General features: G+C 36.2%; 1 protein-coding gene across 8 annotated transcripts in view; it reads right to left on the reverse strand.

Moving 5' to 3' along the window:
• The window catches only part of CDH18 (cadherin 18), a 501,066-nt gene extending 483,847 nt beyond the window's left edge, over positions 1-17,219 (reverse strand). For 7 of the 8 annotated variants that reach the window (XM_064662041.1, XM_064661985.1, XM_064661995.1 and 4 more), the window contains exon 1: positions 16,872-17,217. The gene's annotated coding sequence lies outside the window, so the exon portion shown is untranslated. Of the gene's footprint in view, positions 1-16,871 lie in introns of all 8 variants that reach the window. The other variant, XR_010432152.1, reaches the window with a different exon arrangement.
• Between the last annotated feature and the right edge of the window lie 264 nt (positions 17,220-17,483).

Consider the following 17,483-nt stretch of genomic DNA (forward strand, 5'->3'; position numbering starts at 1 on the left):
ATTAGACTTGTTACCAGATTTATCATTAAGAAGAAATACTCTCCCAAAATCTGACAGATACGGTGTTTTAAGCATTTTTAATTTTTGCCTGTACCATAAATTTCCTGCAATTATCTGAGAATTTTTTCCAAGACAGGGACATGTTATGCTCGAGCTCTGCTACAAAGTACTAGAGCTGTCCTTCACAGTATCTTCCTTTTGATTACCACTTCGTTGCAGTTCAAAAGTGTTCAGTCATCATTCATAACACTGCTAGGCTGAGCATCTCCTGCATTCTTGCTTGTGGTACCGCAGGACAGGATAAAACAGCAAGGCCCATATGACAGCTAAGATGTTATCAGAAACTCCAGAGGGCTAGTTCATAACAAATGAAAGAAGCCATCTGAGGATTTCCCATGTTTTCTCTTCTCTATATCCTCCTTTGTCAGATCTGTGTCAAGCTCTAAGGGACAGACTTTGAGAGAAATTGAAACAGTATCTTGAAATTGATCATGTTTATACACTAGTTAAGGTAGAAGTGTAAACAAGAAATTACTACGGAGCTCCTTGTTACCAGAACACTGTTAATTTACACTCTCTAATCTATACTCTCTCTCTAAGAAAATAAAACCTGTGGATCATAAACAAAGGGACAGCTTTACTCATCCACAATTTGTGAGTCATTTTGTTGAAAGCTGGCAAGGTAACCTGAAAAGAAACCTTTTCCCTTGTTTCATTCATCATGGCTGGGCTTCGCGAACGAAGATTTGGGAGAGGCTCTATCCACATTTGTTACAAGCACACGGGTGGCTAATAAGGCCAATACGAGATAGACATGTCCGATTGAACACTTTCCCTTATAATAGTTGCTGTAGCATATATGTTCCATTCCTAAGATATACAAATGGTCAGCTATACAAGTTACAATTGTTACAGTACAAAACCATACAGTTAATGTCAAGCTTTTGTTTCTTTGTGTACAGCTCTTTTGTTTGCTCTTACTTACTTCTGACGGTGCAAGTGTCCACAACAGTAAAAAAATTTAGATATGAAACATACAACATCAAATTTATGAATAAGCTGCTGCACCTGAAGGCATCTTACAAGTTTTCCTCCACGTGTTGTCTTTTCTGGTGGCATAAATGCATCTGAGAGGGAGAAGTGTTTCAAGGAAAGCCTACTAAATCTACAGACGTCATCTGGCACAACTGATGCTTTTTTCCACTCTAAAGATTATTATAGGGCATCATCCTGTATTCCTTCTGCATAAATATAAACATTTTTCTGCCTGCCACTCAACAAGCACCTTAAACTTACCACAGCGTTCAGGTAATATATCTAGTTTAATAGCAGAAAACCCCTTACTTTTCTTATTGAAATCCTGTATAAACCAAACTTCAATGACACATGCCTTACAAAGACAAAAATAACTATTTTATGGTGTTCTATTAGAACTTGCCTAGATTTGAAAAATTCCTGATTTATGAAAAATCAGCTCAGTATATATATTTGTTTTTTTCCTGGTAAATCCTTGATGTCTACTAATGTTAAACTGCACAGAAGTAATTTTTTTTAATTACAATTTTCACAAGAAGTCTCTCAAACATCAAGAGACAGTATTTCTCAAATATTCTCATAATTTAGGAGAAAATCTGAATAAAAATTTTGCAAACTACATCACATAATTCCTTTGAGGCACAAACAAGTAAAAGTCTACTTTCAGAAAGGAATTGATGATCCTTGTGGGTCCCTTCCAACTCAGAATATTCTGTAATTTTGTGAAGGTATCTTTGCATCTTTGCAATTGCCCTCCACCTTCAAGAAAATAGTATAACATAATAATATTGCACATACCTTGCACTGTCTACCTTCTATGAAAACAGAATCCATGGGAATCTGAGGAGTATTTTTCTTCACCTGCTTTACCCCAAAATTTTTGGGTGTTCAATGCACAGTGTAGACATTTATGTTTATTCTCCTCACCCAGAAAAACAGACATGATTAAAAAAAAAAAATCATCATTTGACAAATACTCTGAGTTACCTATCGATTTGGAATCCCCACTCAACCTTCCTAATTTTGAAAGGTGTACTTCACTTGTTGATAATACATGTTCTTCCTTTCTTCAAGTAGAAAAGCAGCAGAACACTATTAAAATATCTGTGAAAAAGTTATATGATTCAATGATGCTTTTAAAAAAAATCCTGAATGACATTGGGCTGAGACAAAAACACTATGACATTAAAAAAACATTGAAAAAAATGACAGGATCTGATTTATGAAGACATGAGACTATTTTTTTCCTTGAAAAATTATTGAGTTAAGAGGGAGACAGAGAAGATCATCATGATTACCTTGACTGATCCTCTTGCATAACATAAAACCAAAATCACAAACCAATCAAACAAAAAAAAACCAAAAAAATGAGAGGACTTCATCTACTCTTCCTGCATATCCCCCCTACACGTACTTAAACTGAAGTATTAAGTTTGAAAGGTATTCAGTCTTGATGTAAAATCATCATGTTGTGAATAATCCTTCACCTCACTTAGAAAAATAGCTTAATGTTAATTAATAGTAATTAGTGTCATAGTTTCAGTATCAACACGTTTCCATATTTGTATTCCACGCACAACTCAGACAAGGTTTTTGCATATGGAGTAATGTGGCTGCATATGTCACTAATGCTGCTAGCAGTGACATAATAGTGCAGTTTTGCCTCAGAATCAATGTTAATTTGTCAAATTTACAATCCTCTCTGATCAAGGGAAATTTTGCAATACAAACTGGCAAAAGTTAAAAGCTCACCATATCAATACCAATTAAAAAGCAGCATCTACTCAAGATTCCTTAATCCATGTAGCATGGCTCATGAATTATATTGTACTCTGACATAGATTAGAATTTAAATACTAGGTCTGCACCAACTTTGAGTTTATACTCTATCAGAATGACTCCATTAGCAGTGGAAAATGTAGGCTATTATCTAATGGTTTTACAATAGAAGAGAATATTCTGCAAGCACAGACAGAAAGCATTTAAAAAACAAAGAATCAGATTAACTGAGAGAATGTTTCTAAATAATGACTGCTCTTCCTTCTACGTGTTCATTTTTCCTACTGACTTGCAAAGAAAGCCTTTGTCCATCTTCCATAAAGATTTCTATGAATGCAATTCAGGATTCTCTCTTGTTGACTGCCACATGTATCCCTGACAGGAAAATAATACCTGGGGTGCAGTGTTATCACAATACACCACAATATAGCTAGAAAAGGACAGAAAGTATTCTATTACAAGCCAAAAGTATGGGCAAGAATTCAGGTCAGAAGAAAATTAAAATACCAAGCAGTCCTATAAGATAAGTAATACGGATAGAAGTAACAGCTTCTACACTGGTCATGTCTCACTTGTAATTTTGGTGGCAGAACTCTTGGTATTTCATCAGCATTTGGTAATAATTTGCAAGGTAATTTATATTTATATTTAATTATAGTTTGAGTTCTTGGCTATTGTAATAAAATCAAGCAGGGAAATGAAATGCCTTTGAGAATAAGGTTTTTTCTCATTTGGCTCCAAAAAACCTCCTAGACTATGTGATATTTGAATTCAGTGAATGGCTGTATATAACAGCACTTGTTAGTGAAAAAATACCAAACCCATACCAATATTTCAACAGCCTGAAAATAACACCACAAAGCAGTAAAAGCTCTGCTCTCACTTGTCAAATAAAAACCTAACAGTTGCAATTTATATTTAAGTTATAGACCCCTTGCTATAGAAAGATGAACTGAAGGAGAGTCTTCTGATAGCAGACTATTAATTAGGCCCAAGGTAAGAGATGAGAGAAGGTCTGAAAAGTTGGTTGTTGGTTTTGGTTTTGGTTTGTTAGTTGGTTTTGGGGCTTTTTTTTCATTAAAACAAAGCAAGGAATTTAACCTTCTTTGTTTTTATTTATTAAATCATGCTTCTATCTGCTAATTCTCATCTGAAAAAACAATTATAGAAAGTTATCCATTTGCAAGTGTACTTGAAGAAATGTACAATATGTATTCCTCAATGGCAGCAGAGTGAAGAGATTGTGCTTTTTACTATCATCAAGGTTCAAGAAAGAGTATAATAAGTTTGTTTTTCACCTTGCAATTTCCAGAGGAGTTTCACAATTCAGCAAAAGACCTCCAGAAATCACTCACCTCTTTTCACAGTCCCATCAAAAAAAGTCAGATTTTTTTTATTTTTAGATCAATTTATAAGACCTTTCTGAAAAATCAGGGAACTTCAGTGACCCAGAAGAAAAATTTTAGAAGCTAACCAATTTTAAATCTTACATATACTTATGGATGACTCAATAAAGACAGAGCAAGGAAAACAGTATTAGATATTGGTATGTTTAAAGTGATTTCTTCAACAGTTCATAAATCTCCAAATAGAAGGAAACATGGCGAAACTGTATTTTCCAACTGAAATAATCCTAAATTCTGCTAAGAAACATCCACAGCTATTTATTTTTTCAGTATGGCATTTGATAAAGAAGAGTGCAGAATTTGGTACCATGAGTGAAAGCTTCAGTCTAATATAGGTTTCTTTTTTTCCAGATATCACAGTTAGGCTGATGTCACTCAGTAATATTAAGCAAATATTTGAATAAAATATGGAAGTTAATTAATCAACTAAATTTGAGTCTTACGCACAACACTCCCTCCTAGGGAGGGAGAAAAGAAAGAAGTTTTTCACAACAACAATCCAAATGACATCAGTTATTAGCCCATTAATTCAGAAGCATCCTTCATGGTGAACCTGGGAATTGTAGGAAAGCCCTATCTCCAATTCAAGTATAACCTATATTGCGATCAGTATGACATATTGTGCTTGAGAGATAGGGACATAATTAATCTCTGAATGTGAGCCTATGCCATAAAGTCATTGTCACTTCATGAACTGCCCATCATTTTTCTACATTTTTGTAACAGATTGACAGCTTGAATAAAAAACAATTTTGGAAAACTAAAGACTTCTGAAACAAGGAGGTCATGGATAGTTAATGAAGTGCTATGGGAATTGCCTGCAACAGGTCTGGCAGCAATGAGTAATGACAGCTTGTTCAAAGGGCTACTCTGGCCACTGTCAATGGGATGGCAAGATTAAGTAAGGCAAAGGCCAGAGACTCTCTCCATCTGTCAGCAGCCTAGCTGAATTAATTCCCAGCACATGAATCCCTGAAACATGCATCAGCTGCACATCTCTCTAAGGTTTTCTTGATATTGTTTCATTTGGATTTACACACCGAACAGAGATAAAGCACCCAAAGTTGGAAAAACCTTTGCCCTTACATCAATTAGACTGGTTTACCAGCAACATAGGAGAGTGTCATTCAATAAGATTCAATATTTTGGTAAAAAGAGCAAAATGAAATTAAACACAAATCCCTACACAATCCCAGACTTCAGAGCTGAATACTTTTTACTTCCTTATCTTGCCCTCATTCAAAAGCATCCAGGACATAATACAGCTCCTTAGCTAAGGATCCACAATATGGCCCTATTTTTGCAAATAGTACCGTCAAGCACAACTCTTATACTACAAGTCTACTCCTCTTACACTACAGGTCTGCTCCTCTAGCACTCCTGCATGCACCACCTCCAGGAACTCCCCCTACCTATTCCCCTTCTTTTCTTCTGAACCACTTCTTGTCTAAAAGGATTCAGCCTTAGCGACTGGCATCTTACCCAGTACCATCACTGGCAAAAACATCTTGGCTGCAGTGTCTCAGGTAAGTTTTCCTGAGATTAACTCCCCAGTTGTCCAAAGGTATCACTCTTGGTCCCTCCAAGACTGGCTGCCTCCTTGTAGGGGGTCCACTGGCACAGCTAGGACCACCAATGCTCCTCTACAGCAAACCCAGCAGCAAATCAAGTCCCTCAGTCCTGGTGGGTCATACAAACAACAAGGTAGCTCCCCACAGTACAGGCCTCTAAAGGAGGGCCCCACACAGACCAAGAGAAAAACAGTTGACTTACAGGGCTCACCCAACCTCACAGCCCCACTCCTTGTCACTCCCCTCTCTCACTAACTAGGAAACAGCTCCCACAGCCACAACATGGCACAAGACTGCCCTCCTCACCCCCTGGCTATCTTGTCCCTGGCATGTCTCCTTCCCATGCTAACAGCAAATTTCCAGAAGGTTCTATGGACAGCCCTAGCCTTAACCTCCAGCCTCAGCCTCCAGTCCCAGCCCTGGCCCTGGCCCTGGCCCGAGCCCATGTCAGGGTGCTTCTCACCCTGCAGAGGGAGCTTTGGCAGAGGTCTGAAATTAAGCGATTCATTTCCAGTCTAGCAGGAGAGGATTTATTGGGGTACTCCTGGAGAGCCTGACCCTTGGCACATCTGCAGGGGACATTCATTATCCTTGTCAAGATAAACAGTCAGTGGAAGTGTGTGAGATATTATGTCCATATTTTGCTCTCTGCTTCAGTGGAATGGTGGCCATCAGTTTGGGCATTGCTTCTAACACATTTAAGGGAAGTTGTTTCCTTTACTTGAGGCCACCCTGACATCAGCTTCTATTATCATTAAACCAACCATGTTATTAATGAATACCTTTATCAGAGTCTTGTAGGTTAATAAGAAATGCTTCTTGTTGTTAAACCGTATTCAAGTGCAATCAGTTCCGACTTTACCCTTTCACTTCTCTGTAAGGAGAAAATGTTAGAGAGGCTGAAGAATTTGTTTGGCAAATATTTATCAATAGTGGAACAGATTTTCTCAGCCAGAAGAAAATAGTAATGACTAGTTCATCCCACAGTCTGCCCAGAAGGTTGATCATTATAAATTACTTTATTGATTGATGTCTCTACTCAGCGTCCTGTGCTTCAGTGAACTGAGCAATCAACACATGCTAAATGCAGGTGAGGGAGTCATTCACAGCAAAATATTACTGCTAAACAAGCATGCCATTTTATCACGATGCACAGTTTGTTTCCATTTCAATTTTCCTGGTGGATAAATTTTATTTTTTTTGAGTCCTGGAGCATTGAAAATTTTCACTTTTCAAACAGAAGCTTCTAGGTTGTGGCTATATGGACACGTTCTACAGCTGTAGTTATCTATATGCACTGGTTTGTGTGTGATCATATGTAAACCAACTGTAGCTGTAATTTCCAAGGAGGTTACATCTTTGCATTTCATTATGGATCACTGAGCCCGCATATAGTCTGTTGAATCAAACTATGGGAATAGAGAACTTCATGTTGTAGAGGTAACTGTAGAGGCAAAAGTCACATTAAATATATTTGTGTTGTCATTGCAATAGTAGAAATAGATTTGCTCTTTGCCTTGAATGCTCTCAGTTTAAAAGTTTAAATTCAGGCACCTAGAAATCTGAGTTTAATTGTATTTTTTTTTCACAGTACATTAAGGACATTATTTTCTCAGAAATTCTGGAACTATCCTTGAATCATGCATTCTGTAATTGGCAAAATCACCAATATTCAAAGGAAATTTAATACAAGATTTTGGTTTTACTCTATGTAATTTTTAATGTGAGTTACTGACTTGAGAAACCAATGCTGCATGATGAAAGACAAGCATAGCTATCCCTACATGATTCCAAAGTATCAAATTTAGACTTTGAGTGTTTTGCTGGTTGATTTAATCCACATTTATTGGTATGAAATAAATCTAGCATCTCTGATGACACAGACACATTAAAGATTGTTTCTCATCTTGAAAGTTTTAAGCTGTCGTAGAACGTTTTCAACAGTGTTTCTGGGCTTTCTGAATTTTATGACTTATATCTACAAGAATTGTATTTACACCTATTCTCTAAAAGCATGATACCTCTAGGGCTATTTTCTTCCTGAGAAGAGAATGGGAGAAAGAGGGCAGAAATGTCCGTTAATACAAAATAATAACATGTAGATTTTTCAGAAAATATAACATGGATTGAAAAGTGGTGTTATATTTCTTTGGTCCTTGTCAAGATAAACACTCCTATATGTCTGGCTTGTGTTAAGGAATTGATTTCTTGTTTGAGAAAGAGTTGTAATATCAAACAGCAATAGAAATGTGGACTTTCATTACATCTTGCTTTCCATTTCCTAAACAAGGAAATTTATGGGGATATTTTTTTTTTGGTCAAAAACTTGTTCAGAATTGTTAAGAATATACATTTTTTGGTATATCAAGTTGTGAATAATGCACAGCGTAAGGCACAAGGAGCAGCCCCTGTGTTCAGGATGATAAAAAGACACTGGAAATACTTCAGTGTCATACAAAATCACAAAATTAAATTACTGCTGGCTTCATTACTTTAAAATATAATTAAATAAGAATAATTAAAAGCCATGGAAATTATTATGACAACATATCATCTGAAATATGCTACATTAGCCAAAAGTTATATGCTGCTTTATGCCAGAACAGTTTTGTTGGCTCAGAAGAAATAATCATCCTGGTTCTTGGAACACTGGAAGCAAATCGTGTTTAGGATCCGATTTCAAGAGAATTCAACTGTTTATGAGAATTAGTGGCTTACTGAAATAATTTAATCAATGACTTTGACTGTTCATGCTATTTTGGGGGTGGAGGGGAAATGAAATTTCCATCATATACTGTGTTTTATCTGAAATAAAACTAGGAGCAGTGGATCAAGTGATTAGCTGATTAAGACGTCTAAAGGAAATTCTGTAGTGACTCTGTTGTGCATATATATACATCTATAATGAAATAGAGATTTAAAAGAATGTCACATAAAACAACAGCTGTATAGTTTATTTAGGTTCAAGATAGTACTACCAAGACAGAATTATTTGTTAAATATATCATAATTTTGCATACTGCTGTTCTCTGATACCTCCATAACATGTGTCAATATTAAGACTGGATAACAGAAGATTTAAGTGAGTTTTATAAAGTTTTGGGGTGGATCCATTCCACTGTCTCTACTATAAGAGCTGATTCTGAGTAAAACAAAATCCCACTAGAATCCTTCATGTCTTTCCATATTGATACACTGACAAAAAGCATGTTACGTACCAAAACAAAGATAAAAATAAAGTGATTTAAATTCTATTTTTTAAGGTTTCCCTGTAAGATGTTTACTCATGATTTCATTTAAGAAGATAGTTTCAAATGCTGGTTCCCCATACAGTATACAGAAGGTATAGTCTGTTATAAGTTAAATTACAAAAACATGAAGGATATGTTTCTATTATTTAATCTGGTTCTATAAAATGCACTGGTAGCAGGAATTGTCAGATGAGTTTTTTCTTATTTCCACTTGAAAGCTGCAACATTAATTTCAGAGCTGTCCCTTCACATATATCAATAGAGCTATGTTGCATAGAACTAAGAGCTATCAATGGGTCTTAGGAATTCAGGAAGAGCAAAACACTACAATGTAATTTGAGTAGCTTTTAGAAGTCAGTGAAGTCCATGTACCCCTATGAAAACCAGATTTTTCAAATTAAAATTTACGGAATTCAAAGGAATATAATATATTCTTTATTTTTGGTATACATAATTTCCATACACTACAAAATACTCATACAGTCATTGTTAAGTATTCTGGGCCACAAAGAGCTGCTACTTACTGATTACTGCACAGTATTAAGAACAAAACTATTGTTTTGTTATGTTAAATGAAAAATTTTATCATAGTAATTTTTACCAGTTAATGCTGTTCACCTTTAACATCTTGCCTAAAGATGAATTTGAGAGTGTTTTGATGTAGTTTGTTTGTTTGTTTGTTTGTTTTGGAGGTTGTGGTAGTTTGGTCTGGGCCTTCCTTGGTGACCAGTTTGTAACCAAGGAAGAGCCCAGATTTACCCAGTATTCCCTACGATTTTTACGTAAGCCGGGCTATAAGAAGAAAGGAGGAGAGGCCTTCACTCTCTTTCCTTCCAGCGGCTTGGAGGTGCAGGTTCCCTGCTGTTGAGTCTGTCGTGTTGGGGAGCGAGGCCTGGTTAGGCCTTGCTGACCTTGGGAGACAGAGGTTGCCGGCGATCGTTCCAGAGCGACTCTCGGTTGTCCCAAGGAGAGTAGTGAGATATTTCTTTGCTAACTATTTTAGTTGCTAGATATTGGACTACTAATCGGGATATATATATATATGCTATTTTGGTTTTGTTCCTTTTCCCTTCCCCCTTCCCTTTCCCTTGTGAAATTGTATATATATTTCAATTGTATATAATTGTAACATAAGTGTAAATATATTTATATATATATTGCTTTAGCTGTCTCTCTCGTTTTGGTTTTTCTTGGTTGTTTTTTCTCCCTCTTCTCCCTGAGGTTTGGGCAGGGGGGGGGTTTCTTGCGGTAAGGTTTGGAGACTTGGCAGGGAACCAGCTTCAAACCGTATCAGAGGTAAAGAAAAAAACCTTCAGAGTCCCATATCCTAAATCAGTTACAAAAAGTTCTGAGGGAAAAAAGAGGAAGGTGTATAAATAATTAAGGTGTTACCATAGCTTTGTTACTGCTTAAGTACGGTAATTCTCGCTGTTACAGACATGTGATAGAAGGACAATGAGTTACTTCTCATTATCATCTGCTCTGCGGAACTTTGTTCACTTATTTTATATTCTACAGACTAGTGCTAATAGTCCCTGATCAGAGCAAGATTTGCCCATGTCTTTTTCCAGAGCCAAACATAATCACTATTTTGCAAAGGAACAGCGCTTTTGGCTCAGGTCTAAATATTCTGAAATTCAAGTAAACCCAAAATTTAAAGAGCTTTTCTCCAAAGTGTACTGTGTGTTTCAATGGCATTTCGTTGCATGTTGCACAGCAAAGCCTTTCTGCTATCCTACAACATTAAAGCAGATTATGTGAACAAAATACTTTCAATACCAGGGGAAATAGTATTTTGGTTTTAGGATCCTGGCATCTGATAGTCTGCTGATCTTCGTTTCTTGGTGACATCTTTCTGATAACTTGTACCCTCAAGCAGCTTCATGACTAAAAAACCTCTTTTATGGAACTCAGGTAATACGTTTGGTTCTATATGGTTGTATTGTTAAAGGTTGCAAATTCACTGTAAGAGTGAATATGCATCTGTGTGGAATGCAGACAGTAAAGGGTTAGCTTAAATATAGAATATATAATATATAGACATATATATGCACACATATAATAGAATCATATCATAGAATGGGTTAGGTTGGAAGGGACCCTAAAGATCATCTTGTTCCAACCTCCCTGCTATGGGCAGGGAAGCCATAATATATACATATATATGTATGAATTTAGTTTCAACGCAGGGATTTTATGCAAATAAGAGGAAGCTGCAGGCTGCTGTTTCAGTGCAATTCCATTTGCTAAGTTATGTAATTTTTTTTTTCTGTAAAGAGAAGACTAAAGGAGCATGAGATCTTGCTTTTCACTACATTCTGATGTGTATTTTAGACTACGTTGTTATTATTTGTCCTTAAAATGTTTTGACAATATGTTCATGAATTGCTATTACAAACTTCTCTACTTCTAAAATCTAGTTATATGAATTATTCCCCTCACGTATTATAGAAAACATGAAATAGGAAAAAAAAAAATAAGTATTTCTTATTTATGACTGAAGAATTGTTTTTCACTCTTTAAACATTCATCAAAGATAAATTATTTATTCATGCTTAATAGAGCACCCCAGACTGATGCAGGTTTCATTAGCTAAAGTTTGAGTGACTTCCGTTTACCATAATAATACTTTACATTTACACAACAGTTTTCATTCAAAAGTATTTCAAAGTGCTTTGCACAGTGTGTTTATATAAGGGATAAATTAACCAACCAGTAAATTAGAGTTACCTCTGGAGTGAAGCTCTGCAAAAACTTTGTGGCAAGAATCTTATATGGGTTTAATTTTTACGTTTTAAATAAAATTTCATTGATTTCAAGGCAGCAAAGCGTACAATAGAATTAAACTGTGTTTTATAAAGGGGAAAAGAATCTTACTGCTAGGGCACTTAACTCCAACAAAGAAGCGGTCTCTGTTACTTGCTTCTGCCACACACCTCATGTCATCTTCCAACAATTTGGTCTGATTTGGGCCTTATATAACAACATAAGATCCTAGAATATCTTCAGTTGGAAGGGACCCACAAGAATCTGGAAGTCCAACTCCTGGCCCTTCACAGGACAGCCCCAAGAATAACACCATGTGCCTGAGAGTATTGCCCAAGTGCTTCTCAAACTCTCTCAGACCTGGAGCTGTGACCACTTTTCTGGGTAGCCTGTTCCAGTGTTTGGCCACTGTTTGGATGAAAAACTTTTTCCTAATATCCAACCTAAACCTCCCTGGACTCAGTTTCGTGCCATTTTCTCGTGTGTCACTGGTCACGAGGTACTTGCCCCTCCGCTTTGCCTCATGAGGAAGCTGTAGACCACAATGAGTCTCCTCTTCTCCAGGCTGAACAGACCAAGTGACCTTAGCAGCTCCTCATAGGGCTTCTCCTCAAGGCCCTTCACCATTTCGTTGCACTCCTTTGGACACTCTCTAATAGCTTAATATCTTTCTTGTATTTTGGTGTCCAAAAGTGAGGCCGCACCAGTGCAGAGCAGAGCGGGACAATCACCTCCCTCAACTGGCTGGAGATGCTGTGCCTGATGGATTTCTAATACTAATACCAGCTCAAGTTTAGTGACTTTTCACATGTACACAATTAATTACTTGAAATGCAAGCCAGTCACAGTTAACTTTATCCTCATTTTAGCAATGAAAAAACTCTCTTCCACTGACAGGAAGCTAATTTGTATGACGCTGAATTTACAATGTGCTAATAACATACCTAATAAAGACCACCTTCTATGAGTTGAAACATCAGTTATGTATCTCAGAAATAATGATTTATTCCAGTTGTTGACAATTTCTATTACATTGCATGAACCTGAAACCGAAACTATTTTCCTGACTATGCAGAGCAGGAAACACAATGTCTTCAGATCTTGGTTGGAATTTCCACATACTGTTTAGCAGAAAAGAATTCTTCATTGATGTGTCATAAGATAGTTGCTATAAGCATGTGTAAAATTTGAGAGATTATTCAGATGTGTAGTAAAACCAGGGAAGAATATAATTTTTTAGCTTGAAGCACTTAAAAACAAATTCCAGTTTGGCCAGATTACACTACTTTGTTTTGAATGTAGAGTATCACATAGGCTGTTAGTTTTTTTCTTCTTTTTCTTTTTTTTTCTTGAATGGAGTTGGTAGTATTAGAATCTCTCCAAGCTAAACCATGTAAAGTAGCAAGTTCACCAAGGTGGGTAAAGTCATTTACCAACATGGGATTTTTTTCTTTCAAGGTTGGCTGGAATAATATAATTCTTTAAAACTGAAACAGGTGGACAATTAATTTGCTTGTCTTTTGACACTCATATTTCTCCTGGCCTCACTTCAGCATGCTACTGCAGTGTTTGCAACCACCTTGCTGTGCTTTGCAACAAATCTATTTCTTCTTCTTAGTCTGGATCTGGTTATTCTATAGTTCATTCCAAGGAATTCAACAAGAAATAATAAAAGCTTCAGTTTGTACAAACAGTACTGATTTCAGGTACAGTGGTTCAATGAATTGACTGGAACTACTAAAGGCATAATAGGCAGAACAAAGTATATTGGAATTTGCTCCACAGTAAGTTCAGTGTAGCAGCTCACGGGTGAATATTTGCAGAATTGAAACTACCTTTCTTACTTTGTGAAATAAAGTCATCCAAAAATGTTGGTGATATTCTTAGCCCTTCTGAAAGCAAGCTGTGCAAGTGAAGAGTACATCAGTTCTATATAATCTAGGTTCTTATTGGCACAATATAGCAGTACTCAACAGGATTAATTTTTTATTTTCTTTTTCTTTTTTTTTTTTTTTTAATGCTAGCTGCGCTGTTGATCCCAGCTACTAGAATAAGCAAACATTAGCTTTTTGGATATAAGTTGTGCTTCATATTCAGTCTGATCAGGCTGTTAGCTTGATCTAGTAATCCCAGAGATTACTTCAAAGTTGTTGCTGACTGTGTTCCCTGCTTCCTCTGCCTTATGGGACAAAGGTAACTTCAAAACATAACCATCTAACTGGCAGTGAAAGATACATCATTTTTTAACTATGTGCAATAAAACCCCAAACCAAACAGAACCCCCTCCACAAATGAACTAACAAATAAACAAATGAGATATTTTAAATTGCTCTGTATTATTAAAATGCTCTACACCCAGAATAAATTAAATCAAGCAGAACTTGTTTTTCTGCCAAGTCTAATAACTAGATATATCTTCTTATTGCAGCTTGCTGTGTGATATCATAGGAGGAAAGGGCCCCCTAATGGCTTCAAGTTAGCTAGGAAAATAAAAATAAATTTCACATTCTGTCAATTCAAGTTGGAAAGAAACACAACATTAATTTCAAAAAGAACCAAATAGTCTTTTTGAGAAAAAGTTAATACAAGTGAATCAGCTTAAAGTGTTGCAAAAAGTCCAGATTAACAACATTCAAGACTTGAAAGAAAATGCACAATTTGTAGTATGTAAACTCTTAAACTTTTCTTATTTGATTTTTTCATTCCATTTGTTTTCCTGAATTTGACAAAAGAAGATGCTTGCAATCTGTAATGTGGAAATGAATATCTTATAGCTAAGTTTTTGGGTTTGGGATTTTCTTTTTTGCTTAAAAAAAAAAGGTTCAAATTTAATATTGTCTTTTCAAAAATAAACACTTTTTAGCTTTATTTGGAATTTCAAGGTTGACTACTAACAGATACTAATCTGGAGGGAACCATATTGCTGATTTTGAAATCACAGAATTACCATGATTTTATTTCCAATCAAAAAATTATAAGGTATATTTAAAGAGCACAGATGAACAAGGCTTTTCAGAAAGAAAAGAGAGAGATTAATAAGAGCTGTAAGAAAGCTTTTGTGCTTACATAAAGGATTATTTTTTGCAAGTCAAACTGCACATGAAATATATTGAGGTAGGCCTTAAGCTGTGTAAGAATCCAGTGAATTAGGCATCCAATTATCTTAGCTCCTTATAAAATATTGTCCATATTTAGTAGCTCTAACTCTTGATATCCACATCTTTGTCTTACTGTTAAAATTTTCAGTCAGGTAATTAAAATGTAAAGGGTTTCTCTCCATTTTTTTATGGTCAGATTCTGCACTCTGACTCCATAGTCACTGTATGCAGTCTTCACTTTTGGCAGTATTTTCTGGAGTAAAATACCACTTAATGAAAGCTACAGTGGCAAAATGTGCCCCCAAGAGAATTACCTTCTACCTGGAAAGAATTTCAGAAGGAAACACTGAAATTGCTGACATGGATCAATTATGTATGTAAGAAATAACACAAACATTATTCATGAAGAAAATATAAAGAAATAAAAGAGCACAGATGCTATAGTTTAAGTATTCCCTTAGTTTTGGCTCATCAGTTTAGTTCTTGGTTTTGCCAGTGCTTATTCATATTGTACATTATAGAAGATGAACTCTTAAGCATTACTTATTTTTTCATGTGACCACTTAGACACCCATTCAAATTATTGTTAGTTTTCAAAAAAATCTCTGTATGTCTAAGGTCCTCAACATTTATAATGTGTTTCTCTTACAAAATTATAAATAATCATTTTGGTAACTCCATATTTAGGTTTTGAGAAGTCATTGAGTATTTGAGTATGGTGGCTTATAGAAATTTATAAAAAAATTCATGGTAAAGGAAGAGAAGAAAGTGCTTTTCTATATTTGTGATGCTTTTGTCATTGGATAAATTGGATTACAGTTAGGTGCACAATCTAAGAGCAAGATCTTGCTATAGGCAGTTTCTTAGTTGGACAAAGCATTGGAATGTTGTACTCAGCTGGGAGCAAGTCTACCTACATGGTTACATTAATAGACTGATGTCTCCACTTAGAGGGAGTAATCACAATAGCTGGTATATGAAAAACTCTTCAGCAGCAGAATGCACAAACTGATGAGGAAGGTGGTGCAGATTATCACATCTGTTAGGAATATGCTACTAGTGAAGTGACAATGCTGTCTTCCTAGCATTATGCTCCCATGGCCTGTAAATCCCGAGCTGATCAACTTCCTGACTTGCTTCGTAACCAAAAGTCGGGTTATTTCAGTTTTAACCTATCACCTTCAAATCACAGCAATTCATCACAACCTATCACAGCAAAACCACTTACAGCATAGCAGAAGTAAATATGTAGAAAGTTTATATAGAGATAGGCAATTAGGAGACAGTAGTGTCAATGTCACATCAAAACAAGCAATCAGTCTGTGGGATGACTGCATCTAATATGCAGCCCAGTGTAACAGAACATCTTAGGCTTCATGTCTCAGGTCATAAGCCTTGATCTTTGCTTTGCAGGCAGAATGCTAGCAATAACTACTACATCTATATATTAAAAAAAAAAGGCAGTTTAATGCCATATTATTTAAGGCTGACCATATTTGCTCAGCTGTGGTAAGCTTGCAGTCAAAAGACATACTATTTCAAACTACTGACAAGCACTGAAAAATCCTTCAGGTAAATGTTCTCTCTACCTGGCTTCAGAACACGTACACTAATGAATTAATTATATTTGAGCTCTTGTGTGCCATTATTACTCCGGACTGCTTAGCACGTGTGGGACAAGTTACATTAAAACATCATCCAAGTAGTTAGAAATAATCTTTCTGGTTGTTTCATTCCCATTTACTTGAAGGGTTAAGCATGATAAATGCAATGCAAAACCATGTCCTGTTGCTAATTGTCTTCCAGTGTACATAGTATTTGACACATATAATCTGTGACTGGAAGAAATGCAAGTGCAAAAATGCATTCTGTGAACAGATGCCAAAGCTTGTGTTTAACATGCAAGATATAAAAGAATAATTCCTTTTTTTAGCTGCTCAGAAAAGCAAATTATAATTTCCTTACCTGGAAGATCAAACTCTGTATATCATCAGTATTACGTGAGCTAAGGGGAGAGGACGAATTTTTGTCTTCAGTAATAAGCCTTTTTTCAGAGATGCAGAACATGAGAGATGTAATTGTAAGTAAAATGAACTATTCCAACGTCCAGTCTGTCATCGGTTGCACAGGCTTAGAGCTGGCATCCTCTTGCAAATGAAAAAAGGTAGCTCAGCAAGTTCTCCGCTGAAGGAGCTCAATATCAGTGTTATCAGGTACCGGTAGTCACATACTGATGCTAGAGTGTGTACAGTCTCCCTCTATTGCGCGCTTTCTCTCGCTTGCTCTCCCTCTCTCTCACCCTGACGTTCACTCAGCTCTGAATCTGAGCTCCTTCTGCTGCTGTATAATCAATCTAGCCTGTCTGAATCTAATAGGCCTCTATTTAACCAGCCAATCAATAGCACAGATTCCGCTGCTGCTCCCTGGGGTCTTTTCCAGGAGTGGTATAAACAATAAGAGTTTGGGCAGCAGTTTAAGCAAGTATTTTTCATTATTTTATCTCCCTTGAAGAAAAATTGTTTAGCAGAGCCCAGGTTCAAAGCTATCTTTCTCTGTGTTCTTTTTGTGAGAGTTATA

Source organism: Pseudopipra pipra, chromosome 1 (genome assembly GCF_036250125.1).
Source record: "Pseudopipra pipra isolate bDixPip1 chromosome 1, bDixPip1.hap1, whole genome shotgun sequence".
NCBI classification, from domain to species: Eukaryota; Metazoa; Chordata; class Aves; order Passeriformes; family Pipridae; genus Pseudopipra; species Pseudopipra pipra.